The following is a 14,290-nucleotide window of genomic DNA, read 5'->3' on the forward strand; positions in this document are numbered from 1 at the left end:
ACCCCTCCTCTACTGGTAAAAACAAAAATCTATCAGAAAATTTAAAGTGTTACAACACAATTGTTTAATAAAATATGATTTTGCTTTTTTATGATCTACTATATTAGCATATTCTAGAAAGCAGTTGCATAAAATATATAAAGCATATCACATTTATAAATGCAAAGTAACAGCAAATATTATTAGTATTCTTTGATTTCTATTAGTACAATTTTTAATAATGCTGTGAAAATAGAATTTAAAGGTGCAATGAACTACAAATGTGTGTGACCAAATGTGTGCATAATGCAGAATCAACATGCATTTGTAGGAAAATCTCTAATGGATACTAACACCTAACATATATTTTGTACTTGTTGTGAGCAGTTTAATAGGAAGTGAGATAGCTATAAAAGGACCTTTCTGACTCCTTAGGGGGAATTCCTTTGCCAAAGAGTTATCTTCACTCCAGAGCCTGAATGCAGAGGCTTGTAGGTATTAGGATATACACAGGCTTGGTGTTGGTCGGCCTGATTCATTAAGGAACTTAGGCAAGAAATTTCTTACTTACGGTAAGTCTCTTGAACAAAACAATGTTAAAATGAAAGGGGTGAAAACTAGTTTTCTATTTTGCACATAAGTTAAATACTGGATGTTTTTTTCATGTAGCACACAAATACTTGATAGGTTATTTGTACACTGAAATTTAAAGTTGATATTTGTGTGTTACATGAAAAAACATCCAGTATTTAACTTGTGTGCAAAATAGAAAACTAGTTTTCACCACTTTCTTTTTTAACATGGTTTTGTCCAGGAGACTTAAGTAAGAAATTTCTTGCCTAAGTTCCCTAATGAATCAGGCCTGGTATCACTAATTCTGGTGCATGGGCAAGAGTTGCATGGGCAAGAATAATTTCTTCAGAGATGTAGCACAAAGGGAATCCTAGCTAAGATACTTTCCTAGCTAACTAGGCTGGTTACCCACTGGTGCTTCAACTTTTTAATGCAATTGCAAGGCATGTAAAACTAAAACTCATTTTATTCTATATGTTCAGTTTACCTTTATTGAAGAATGATCAAAGCAGGGAGTCCCCAGGATTGCCAGTTATCCTCATCATAACAACCAAGGGAAACTGCTTGATATTGACTGACTGGCTAAAGGAATTGCCATCAATTCAGTTCACTATCATTGTGTGGCAGGGCTTCAAGCAGGATCAGTTCACATCATCTGTTAGGGGGATTTTCTTTTATATCGGTCGATTACAAGAATTAGATTTTTTCGAGGAATTCTCATAGATTACAATATAAGGACATTTCCTGTGGATTACAGGAAAAACACTAGGTTTACAAATGAAGGACATTTCCCACAGATTACACATTTTCCCACGGATTACAAGTAGTATTTCCATTGGATACCAAACATTTCCCATGGATTACCGCAAGATTTCCCATTGGTTTATGAGAAGAAGATCCCCTTGGAATTCAAGAAGAAGAATTTTTATTTAATGAATTAGCAAACAAAGGATTGGGTTTTTTTATTTAATTAATCATCTGACAATTGTGTTTGCTTGTTTCACTTACATTTTATTACTGGGACGTTTGAGGTAACAAAGTTGCCAATCCAAGGTTCCCAGTATTCCTCAGTACACTGGTAGCTTTGAGGAAGAGCCACAGCACCTCTCAGAAGAGGGCTGGTAGTGTTTTTGGTGGACATGCTACTTTTGTAGCATGTCCACCAAAAGGCTTCATCCCAGGTTATCTAGTTTGGGACTGATTTCCACTCTTGCATGTTCTTTGTGGGAGCAAGCCCAAATTGAAATTTGGGAGATCACCGTGCATGGTTTTACTGCATTTTTTTAATGTACAGAGCTTGTCCCATTTCAATAGCCTTTTCATTTCAATGGAATTTCTACATGTAGCTCATACACTGGATAACCCACTAAAAGCAGGGGCGGATCTAGAAAAGTACTCTACCCAGGGCGATTTAGGCCCCGCCTCTTTCTAAAATCTTAGGCTGCTGTTAAACACAATCAGAGCAGCCGGGCAGCACACTGTCCCTGCCTGTCACGGCTGGACGGACCTGCACATACTGTGCAGCCGTCGGCAGCAAGTGTCTGCTAGGGCGGGCGATCGCCCCTATCGCCCCCCCCCCCCCTGGATCCGCCACTGACTGAAAGTGATGGACTACTTGCCCTGTCGGCACTTTTGCAAACAATCCAGTGATGCCAACCTCGGTTATACCACATGTGAAACACATATCAAATGCATGTGCAAACACGTTATCACAGACGATTTGCAATTCCATTTTTTTTACACAAATACAATACCTGTGGGTGAGCAGCCTAACTAATCATAGTTGATATAGAGATCTGGTTAAGGAGATGTATCTGGTGCCCATTTTTTAATATAATGACCTGTTTGCGTGTTTGTGTTTGCCATAGCCAACCACATTCACTGCATCTTTTTTAGAGATCATTAATCTCTGTGACAAACGCTCTTGTCTTGTCACATAGAAGAGTTACTTGACTTTATCCTTCCAAACTACATTATGTTCCAAAGACTCTTAATTTATATGCATAGTTAAAATGTTACAAAGTGGGGGATTTTATCAGTCAAGTGTTTAATACCAATATTAAAAAAAAACACCACAGAGATTTGTGGTACTGGAGATACTTTGAAGAGAACACTGATTCATATTGTTGGCAACAAAAACATGATTTCCCCCCCCAAAGCTGAGTCATTAAAGATTTTCATTTTCACAGCCTTGTTGTAAAAATATTTAATGTGAATTGTCCTTCAAAGATAGTGCACATTAAATAAACAAATAGCAGAACTTATAGTCAAATATTTTGCAAGCATCTGATGAAGGCCACACTGATAAAATCTATAGATACCCATGCATGCAGTGATTTGACTGGCACATTTGGTAGCTGTATGCGTAGACCCAAAACCATAGGCAATCATATGTGGCCCGCTGTACTAATTGGACCCCAAAGAATAATCATTGGTATCTCTGTATCAACGGTGTACAGTATCATTTAATCAAAAGGCAACAAAGACTTCCTGGGCTATATAAGGGTACATTAAATTGCTGTCATTCTAGCACACAGTAGGGGGAATCCAATTTACTGTACCATTCATGTCACAATTGGCAATTATAAATGACAACGTCACAAGTCACTTACTATTACAATATAACTCACAGACATGACAATAGTACTGTATAAACGTTACATTTGTAAAAGTAGTTATTTTCAATTTCTTTTATTCAAGTGAACTATTTGTTTGGATGTATGTAGAAACCATGGGATTTCACAGGGGTAGATTCAGCCTACATTTATATGTGGGAGAGAGATGTGGGGGCGAGAATTAAGACACATGGGATTGAGCACTCTAAATGGTACAGTAATAAAGCAATTTATAGAAAGAGGAACTACAGTTTCTTTATGCTGAGATGGAAATCCTCCCATGGCAGTCATAGGGAAATTCTCAGCTGAACTCTTTTGATGAGTACATTCAATTCATTTCAGGAATCACAAAACTTTCCACAAACTCATGACAGACCACAGAAACAGAAATGTGTTTGGGGCATGTGACCTGGGAGTAAATTTTAAAAAATCCTGCACTAGTGATCTAAATTGGGTCTGTTATAACACATTAATGAGCTTGCAATTTACTACTTCCCAAACCAAAAGAAGGTCAGCACTATGTTTATTTAAAGCTAAACAACTACCAAGTGCAAAGTACAGAAATTGTTAACAAAGTAAATAGATAACACAGAAGAAATGTCACCATATAGCTACTGTAATTGCCCTTGTCACGTATGTTTCACTACAAGCCGGCTATGCTTCTGTAGGTTCTGCTCATAGGCTTACATTTATTAGTATGGCCTTTTTTTTTTATCAATTTTGTTTCAAAGAAAACATCACAGGTGCTTTCTGTTTAAGACCATAAATCTAGGATGTACTTAAGTATGGTTAGCAAGAAGATATCCACTATTGAGTACAATTTGTAGATAATTTAGAAGGCATGGCTCAACCACTTTTAATTTCACTGTACATAATTTTCCCTCTTACCATGGCAAAATCATTTACTAAGCCATTTATTTCTTTAGCATGTACAGGGGATTGCTTATATTGTTTGTACAAATATATGGTAAGTTTCATGTGATTATGTTTATAGGTTATATACATTTTGTACCTTTTTTGCAACTGATTATTGAGTTGGGAGTTAGGATTAGGCTTAGAGAGAGCAGGATGTGTTCTTATTGTGTCAATACCCAGTAACATTTCTGTATGAAATGTGTTGTGCAGAGACATTATACACATATAGGCTTACATACGAAAATTGATATAAAGAAACTTATAGCTCCCTAGCTGTTGTCTAGCTGCAAGATATTTACATATGCATACCTATCTCTTTATCTGCTCTTACAAGTATTGTCTTGGCAATGAATGGGTTGAAGAGCCATGCTAGAAGCACCCTGGATTTCAACAATTGACTTGATGACTTCATAGAGAGTTTCCATGGAAACAGCATCTTGACAGTGTACGCTAGCCATCCCGTGCCTAACGTTGGCACTCCCCAACCAAAAGCAGGTTATTTTTAACCTCTCAGCTCTGCAATTACATTCAGAAATCACACGATAGGGAGTTTAGCCTTTATGTTGTGTTTGCTCAGTGGAAATGTATTCGCTGCTTTTAGGAGCTAAGAAAACAGGTTTCTCAGAATAGGTGTCAGTTGCATTTTTCAAATGAAGTATGATTAGTCTCAAGGAAAATAATCAATTTCTCTCTAATTTATGGATTGTACTCTAAATATTATCAGCATCTTAAGTATTACTATCCTTTGGTAATAGTAATTCTTAATTTAGAGTGTGATAATTATTGTTACAAACTAGACCTGCTACACAGACTGAACCCCTGTTTGCATGTGTTTTCAAAATTGCACTTCTAGTAATCCACCATACAGTATCTATATTTCCCTATATATTATTTAGATTGTACGCTCTAGTGTCGTGTGGTGCTATATAAAATATACATTCAGAAATAATTAGTTATCTCTTCATGACCAGCAGGGCCTTCTGTGAAGAAAAAGTAATATTGACCCATTTAGGATTTTTTTATTGTTCTATAATATTCTAAGATAATAATGCAAATTTCTTCTGAAAACCTTACCTGTATGCATTACAAAAGTTGCATCAAAGTTTGTTCACTGTATATAACCAATTACTGAATACTTAAGTGACAATAACCATTGTTTATAAATAAGACACATTGCTGCTAAGTTACCTTTACAGAGTTAGTGTAATCGCAAATATTTACACAAAATTGTAACTCACCAGTTTTCCTGGGTATAACTACCTAAAGAATAATACAGATACAGTGCTCAGAAACAAATGTGCACATTTCAGTTTTTAAAAACTTTGAAGATGTATGTAAGAAGAATAGACTGAAAAATGGTGGATGAGAGCTGGGAGATGGCACCTTATAATTTGTAACTTTGTAACAGCTAAGATTTGATCATTATTACAAGGGATCTAATGCTGCTAAGATGTAGGAAAGATATGGATCTTCCCTGCACCCATCTGTCCTCATTTTTAAATAGGCAGTACCCGATGACATCACAATGACTTCATTGTTAATTTCCACAACCACAAATGGAGACTTCTGGCTCACGGCATCTTGGATACGATTTCATGGTTTGACAGACTCATCACTCTGTGAGGATTCCCTGTTTTCTTTATAATGTGTTTAATACTAATAGTATGTTATTTTGGAGTTAAGCACTAACTACAGTCCCAAAGTGAATTGTTGGTTAGCATGATTGGGAAAGGATGAATACTATAATTTTTTGGGGTTATGTTAAGTAGTTTTGCTAGCACTGATGCAGAAGAAGGCCTGCACACTACAGGTAAAATCTATCAATCTTTTCCTCTCTTTACAGAAAATCATAGCACTATAATTGCAATGCAATGTTGTTCATAGAGTGGGATAGAAGGTTTTTAAAATTAGATTTTATTATTTGTGTCTGAATGTGACCTCATCATGGACTCATTCCTATCAGGGTTTTTTCCAGTAAATTCTACTTGAGGTGAATATCAAATGGTTGGAGCTATCTCCACAATAGGCAAAGTTATAATATAGCAAAGCAGACACTTACTATAAAGTAGACAGGGCTGCACAGCTGTTAAAAGCATCATTGCAGTCATATGATGCTATTTATTGACACTCTTCTCATCTCAGAGATAAGTATAATTACTTGTCACCCAAATTTTTGAATAAACCATTATTTTATTGCTTTTGTTCTGGTAAAGCCATTCTGATAAATAGGCTTCCTCGTGCAAATGTACCACCAGAAGAGTTATCGGCCGCATGATAACAAAGTTATCATGCAATAATGAGCACTTGCACCATCAAAAACATTCCTTAATAGACTCAAGTGTTTAAAGGATACAGTCCTAACATGATAAATAAAATAATTTTCCATGATGTATAGAAGTGCAAAAGTTGCTTTCAAGAGATGTGTGCACACATTACTGCAGAATATAATTTAAATACTGGTGACTGTGAAGCTGTCTGCTGCTTTTCAGGGCTGGCAGAGCTCTTAGTTGGCCCCGCTGCTTCTTGTTCTAGCAAGCGAGAGGCAGGAGGCCATATTTTCTGCTCCTCAGACTGGGATGTGGCGCTGGGCTGTGACATCATAGCCCAGCATCACACTTCCTAGCATATCACAGCATGAAGGAGCAGAAGCTGGCAGCTTCACTCATTCAGGGTCCGATTTAAGCTTTGGGCATCTAAAAGTTATGATTTATTCTGTCGATTCACTTGCACCAGCTACAGGTCGGGTGTAAGTGTCGATTACTAGTGATGACGGCTGTGTATGCATGTTAGAATATGTATTTGCAGTCAGGAGCAATTGTAAAAATGCATTTTATGTACAGTAGACATTCTTCCTAATAAAAGTATTTTATGGGGAAAAAATGCAGACTTTATTATTTTTAAAAAATTGTTTTGTCATTAATGACTATATTACTAACAAGTGTCATTTTTTGTGTGTGCGTTCTTTTGGTATTTTATATTCCACATATGTACTGGGCATATCCTGCTGGAGAATTGCAGACCTAGACCATGTTCATCAACAGATGTATCTTTATATCTGCTCTTTGTTGAATACAAACCTGCGTATGCCCTACTTTTTAAAAAAAACTACACATAACATTTATTTTCCGTGTCTTAATGAATCAGGACTTCAAGGTTTTAGGCTCTCCCTAAACCTTGGTGTTCTAGTCGACCGTCTAGTTTAGCGCAATGGTAGAGCCAAAACTGCTGCTATTGCTGTGAGTGGAAAATGGTAGTATGATATTCAGCTGCTGTCCTACATTTATGACTGTGGATCTCACATGGTCATGCTCTTTTGTTCAACACTCACATATTCCTTGTTTTTGACTGAAAAAAAAATAAATGGTTGGCAAAGACTCATCAGGATAAAAGCACCTAATGTAAAACTGTTATCTGCTGCCTTCCTAACAGGAGTGGTCTTGATGTGTGACACGTACACAACATTGATGACAGGCACAGCAGCTATGACTCATATTATTAAATGGAAATATTCAGAGATGGCATGGGAAGTGGACAGAGGCTATATGCATTTAAAAATAATAATAAATATTGGTTGTAAAATGTATTTACTCCCAGTGAGAACTCAAGTTCTAACGGTATAAAGCACAGACTGTTCCTTACAAACTACATATTAATTAACAGTATATGGATCTACTGATGTGTGTTCTAATAGACTACACTCTGTAAACATCCTTCAATTGTCTGTTATTCAACTTAAAAAAAATGTCTCAGCATAAAAATATGTAAGAAGTAGAGATGTTCACTGACCCCTATGTTTTGGTTTTGGTTTTGGATCTTGTCATGAACGCCCAACCTGTCCCAGATACAGCAATCTGAACAGCTGACTGTGACTGGTGTCACCTTAGTCACTTAGCAATGAATACACCTTTTCTGCCACCACAAAGGATTTATTATGGTGTCCTTACATTCACCAGAGACACTTATTAATGTTTCACTCTTAAATCATATACACATGTAGCATGAGCCTCCCTGGGCTTCGTAAGATCACAAAGGATCACGGAGAACACATTAGATTCAATTTATTTAATCTGAAATATGGTTCCAAGGCTTAGTTACAAAAATGAATAACAGGACATACAATATATTTGCACAAATAAGTTTCAGAAAATAAAATAGGAAATTAAATCAGAGTTACTACTTACTAGTTAAGATCTGGTGTGTGAGGGAAAACAGTTGAGAAAGTTGGTAAATTTCAGTCTTGATAGAAAATGAAAATGCACACATTATTGTCTAAGTCAGAAGATTTTAAACCTTTTTGCCACATAGCTCTCGCCCCCCACCTTTGGAGTTTAGCTGGCAATAAGGACAGATTGATCTCCCAAATGTCACAGGGCATTCAAAGTGAGCTAGGGATGTCCTGAGATCGGGAATGTTCACAGGACCTTGAATTCTCACCTCTGCTCTGCTTGAGCGGCTAGATGGTTTACAACTTTGGGGCTTCAAAGTCCTCCAAGATCCTATCTCTCCATGTTCTGGCTATTTTCAACAAATAAATGACACTTGCATAAGTTCAAACTAATGTCATCTAGCAATGAACACGGTGAGATTACATTACAAGGTTACATACAATATACATTGTCATACATGAATTCAACAGAAAATAACAATCAGTCATTAGATATATTACATAATCGTCACAGATCTGTATTAACCTTGCGTTTTGGTTTTGGCAAAAATGCCTTTGCATGTTTTGGTTTTGATTTTGGATCGTATTTTTTCACAAAATTGCTAAAATAAGCTAAAATCACAGAATTTTGCTCTTTTTTTGTTCCTACATTATTATTAACCTCAATACTAATTCCCAGTCATTTCCAGTCATATTTGACCACCTCACAGGTCACAACATTATTTTCATACACTTTCGGCCAAAGACTGCAGCGAGCTGGCTGGATGCTAAGCGACAGTGCAATGGCACAAACACAGGGCAGTTCATAGCTGGCACACGCCGGCCCTGCGGACGGGCACCAGCGGTATTACCTTCCTTTTGTAAGCGGTGATTTCGGTATCCTGATCACACCTTTGGATGCATCTACCATCTGTTTTGTGCATGTGCAATCCTATTCCCCTCTCTCTTGAACTTTTACTTGTTCCCCATTGGTCCTGACATTTTGGAGCACTATTTAAATCTCCCACTTTCTCCTGTCCGATGCCTGTTCTTCGAGTTCATTCCCTCTCTGTAAGGATCTCCCTCCCTGACTCTTCTGCCGTGCTCTGAGTTACCATTTACGGACCAGCTATTCTACTTCGCTACTGCCTCTATTTCAACTGCCGCTGTACCAGTAATTCACCTGCTGTTGCTCTGAGTTACCATCTTTGCATCAGCTAAGTTCTACTCCACTACTGCCTCTATTTGAACTGCCGCTGTTTCACTAATTCACCTGCTGTTGCTCTGAGTTACCACCTCCGGATCAGCTTCTACTTCGCTATCATCTCTATTTGAACTGCTGCTCTGCAGTACTATTAGGCAAGCTTCTCTGCTACTACTTTCAGTATTTCTCTGAGTTGCCATCATCTCTCCTCCGTGTCAGGCTCCGCCTACTACTCTGCCAACACCCATCCAGGGGACCGCGACCTGCGGGTTAGGGGCAGCAAAGTCCATACCCTCTTGCGCTGGTCACTGGCGAACATCACCTACCCGTTAGACTCTGCTCCCCGGAATGAGCAATATCATCTAGCAGCTACAAGGGATCCACTTAATATCCATAGGATCTGTGACAATAGCACATCTAGAAAATATTTTCACACAGCAGTGGCAGAAAAGAAAAGTGGTGCAAGATGGAATTGTCCTTGTGCCCTCCAACCCGCCCATATGTTAAAAAGGTTCAGCAAACTCACACAGAAACAAGAGGGGTAGCTGGTACAGTTTAACAAAGCAAGCACTTCAGTGACAAGGAGTGCCACTTTTGTGGCTGAAGTGCTTGGTTTGTTTGGGCCTCCAGCAAACAAGCTAACAATGGGTTTAAGATCGCTAAGATAACAGTGCTGTCAATGTACTCTATAGTGGCAAGATTTTGTCATCATCTTCAGCCTCATCCTCACCCTCATCAGTGTGTACATCATCCTCACACAATATTGATTCATCCCACTGGAATCCACCATTGCAGAAGTCTCTGTACTTTGATGTAACTGCCAATAAAGACCTTCCATCCAAAGACCATTCTTTGGATGTTGTTAGTAGGATCAGGAGGAGTTACAGCAGAGGTGCCACGATTTTTGGGCAATTCATTAAGACCAGACGAGATGTCAAAATGTTGTGCTGACTCATCTGCATCATCCCTAGGTCTCTTGCAAAAGCTTAGTTTTTTCCTAGCATTAATTGCCAGAGAAACTTGAGGAGACGCTGTCTTGTCACATACCACTTGAGCTGTCAACTTGCTCACCAGGAGCTCATTGCATCTCTTGTGATCTGGGTCAGTTGGAAATAAAGATAGGTCATAGCTCTTAAACCTAGGATCAAGCACAGTCGCCAAAATGTAGTGATCCGATTTCGAGATGTTGATAACTCTTGGATCTTGGTGAAGCGAATAAAGTACTTGATCTACAACTCTGACATACTTAGCGTAATTGCTTTGTTTCATCTCCTCCAATTTCTCTAGCTGCTTTTCCAAAAGTCTATTTAAGGGAATCACTAGGCTCAAGCTAGCACACCGTCTGAACTCATTTCACAGGTGACTACTTCGAATGGTTTCAGCACCTTGCACAACACGGAAAGTATTCTCCACTGCGCTGGACTAAAATACATTCCCTCTCCTTTTACAATGTCATGGCTTGTAGAGTAAGCGTGGATGGCTTTTCGTTGTTCCTCCATCCTCACACACATATAAAGGGTGGAATTACACCTTTTTACCACCTCTTACTTCAGTTCATGGCAGGACAAAATAAATTGTACTTGTTGCTGCTGCAATCTCCTTCATGCTGGGGCAGAATCCCGGAAATGTCCCGAAATTTTTTGAGCTACAGACAGCATTTGATGCACGTCCCTGTCATTTTTCAAAAAGCCAAATGACATTTCCTGAGGAGTGTCCAAACGGGATAAACCATGTTGCTATAACATCCCTTAGTTTTCTAACAGGTTATTAGTGGTATGGTATGCCTCTTAGTGAAGCTGGTGATACACAGAGTAGTCTGCCAATGAAAAATGGGTAGAATGGCAATTTGTAGCCCAATAATTACATTTTTGCGAACCTTCTGGTAGAGTGAGGAATTGCTTTTCTACTAAAATGGTGTTGTGATGGAATTTGATAACGGGGACTGTAACGAAAAGAGTTTGATAACACCTTAACCAGCCTGTCCCTCGTTTCTCACAAAATGTGGATTACAGCATATAATTTTTATAGCCCTTGCTTTTGTTCCCCAGCTCAACAGAGTAAAACTGCAGTGTCTAATTACATGTGGATAAGGGGACATTGTAGCTCATTGTAAATATGTTTATTGTTTATTGTATATTGTTGACATTGCAGTGAAACTGTTATTCATTGTTTTTAAAGTGAAGGCAGGTGGGTTATGTGTAAGGATGGGGTTCCAGGATACAGGTGAGGGGGCTGTAGCTACATTCATTCTCCCCCTAATTTCTCTACAGGAAGCCAGGAACAGCTGGGGACCCTGTGACATCACAAAGTAGTATTAGGGGTAAATTTTAGGAGGGGCTGGCTGCTATCCTATCTTTGGAGGTGGGGTTGGCCAATTATTATTATTATTATTATTATTAATTTTTATTTATAGGGCGCCACTAGGTATCCGTAGCGCTGTACAGGGACAGACAGAAACACGATACAGGGTGAGACAGCACAGTACAGTTAACAGAAATCACAGTAACTCAGAAGCTCAATGAACAGCTAGATTAGAGGTGAGACCCCCAGCGGGGTAGAGACAGGGGCCGGAGGACCTCGCGGAGGAGACAAGGAGCTGGAGAGCAGAGTTAAGGTGGTGGAGAACAGAAGGAGAGGAGGCCCTGCTCGGAGGAGCATACAATCTAAGGGGAGGGTAGCACGGACAGAGACACAATGGTAGGAGGAGGGAATGGGGATGACGGAGGCAGGGACGGAGGGGGGGAGAGGAGAATGAAAAGGAGGGAAGTAGGAGGGGGACAGGAAAGGGAGGGGGGTAGGGGGAGACTGGGAGGAGGTCAATGGGTGGGGGACTGAAGGGCTTTAAGATAGAGGTGGGTTTTTAAGGCCCGTTTGAAGCTGGACAAGTTGGGGGAAGTTCTGATGGAGCGGGGGAGCTGGTTCCAGTGGAGGGGGGCAGCGCGGGAGAAGTCTTGGATGCGAGCATGGGAGGAGGTAACCAGGGGGGTAGAGAGGCGGCGGTCGTTAGCCGAATGAAGAGGGCGGGATGGAGCGTGAATGGAGATGAGGTTGGAGATGTATGGAGCAGTGGAGTTGGAGAGGGCCTTAAAAGTAAGAGTGAGGAGCTTGAACACGATTCTGTAGGGGATGGGGAGCCAGTGGAGGGATTGGTAGAGGGGGGAGACAGAAGAGGAGCGGCGAGAAAGGAAAATGAGCCGAGCGGCTGCATTGAGTTAGGAGCGAAGGGGAGCGAGATGAGAGCGGGGGAGGCCAGTAAGGAGGAGGTTACAGTAGTCCAAGCGGGAGATAATAAGAGAGTGGGCAAGGGCTTTGGTGGCATCTTGGGAGAGGAAGGGCCGAATGCGTGCGATGTTGCGCAGCTGGAAGCGGCAGGATTTGGCGAGAGAGAGGATGTGAGGGACAAAGGAGAGAGAGGAGTCCAGGGTGACGCCGAGGCAGCGAAGTTGAGAAACAGGGGAAATAGAGGGGTTGAGAGCGGTGATAGAAAGGTCGGAAGGGCAGGGGGATTAGTATCCATTGTTCTCCATTGGACTAGTCCAAACATTTTCTCTGTAACCCAGCATGTGGCTTCTGTGGAAGCACAGCTTATCTCCACTCACCCCTCCAACCCCCTGATCCAGTGCCCTCCAATGTTTAAAGAGGGAGAGAGCCAGGGGTGTGCCCAGGGAGTGGAAAGCACTGTGAAACTTGGACCCTAGATATAAGGAGCCACTCCAGGGGAGGAGAGGATGGTCATTCAGTAATTTGATTCCAGGAAGGTGCAAGATCTGATGTTGAGTTGCCGTTCTCTACCAGTGAAATACATCGGCAGATCCATGGATCGTCAAGTCAGGACAGCCAGGTGACTGTTACTCCTTAAGCTAGTGGTTTGCCAGATATTCAGATCTCCTTACCTGTTAGGACGTCTCCTCCTCTGGCTCATGTTTATTGCTTCCACCTCGTTGTAGTCTGGATTCAGCAATTACACTGCTAATTATTGTGCTTCTTATCTGATCCTAGACCCGGGCTTCCAGCTCATCAGGACCTCAGCACTTCATCACCCTGTGTATACCTGTATCACCTCCGCAGTTAAGATACTGCGCTGCTCTGCAGATCGTTGAGCATCTGCTCTAATCCTGCTCCAGGGCTTCTAGCTCATCAGCATCCTGCAGACTTTTGCTCTCTTCTATAATCCTGAACTTCCACTTACCTTTTGGACCCGCCTCCAGCACTATGTCATATACTCACTGCAACCAATATCTCCTGATCCTCCATCTAGTCTCGCTCATCACCTCCTAGAGGAGCACGACCTGCGGTTAGAGAGCTGCTAAGCTCATATACCCTCGCGGGGATCATTTTGTGTTAGGATTGTTTAGCAGTCAATTGTCATAAACTACTAGTAATCTTTTTTCTTGGTCTGCTTCTGGAATGAAGATCCACCCCAGCAGCAGCAGCAGCGTGCTTAACAGTCAAGAATTCTTCAGAGGAATCCTGGATGGGGAGGAGTCATCTAGCCTTAGCAACTTGGATGCAGGACTAACTACACAATCTAGTGATGATATTGATTGGGAAGATGTTGTCAGTGTAGATTGCAGGTGCCAGGATCTAGCTGAGAGAAGGGAGGTAGCTGATGCTGGAATGCTTGTTGTTATTTTTTAGCATAAGTGTCAGAGTTTCTCAACAGCTTACCATGAACTCGCTTCAAATGGTGTAACATGGATGACGTTCCTAGATGGTTAAGGTCCCTACCTATACTGATGTGGCTGTAAAAACATTACAAATAGCTATACAACTGTTGTCAGGATTTGGGTAAAATAATTCCACAAATAAGTGGTGCTTTGTTTTGCAAAGGAGAAGGAACTTTTTATCCATATGTGTATG

At 40.5% G+C, this 14,290-nt stretch overlaps 1 protein-coding gene across 1 annotated transcript in view; it reads right to left on the minus strand.

The window, feature by feature from the left end:
• RASGEF1A (RasGEF domain family member 1A) overlaps positions 1-14,290 on the minus strand; it is a 377,612-nt gene that overhangs the window by 31,284 nt on the left and 332,038 nt on the right. The gene's annotated exons all lie outside the window — the stretch shown is intronic.

The sequence above is a fragment of the Mixophyes fleayi genome, chromosome 6 (genome assembly GCF_038048845.1).
Source record: "Mixophyes fleayi isolate aMixFle1 chromosome 6, aMixFle1.hap1, whole genome shotgun sequence".
Taxonomy (NCBI): Eukaryota; Metazoa; Chordata; class Amphibia; order Anura; family Limnodynastidae; genus Mixophyes; species Mixophyes fleayi.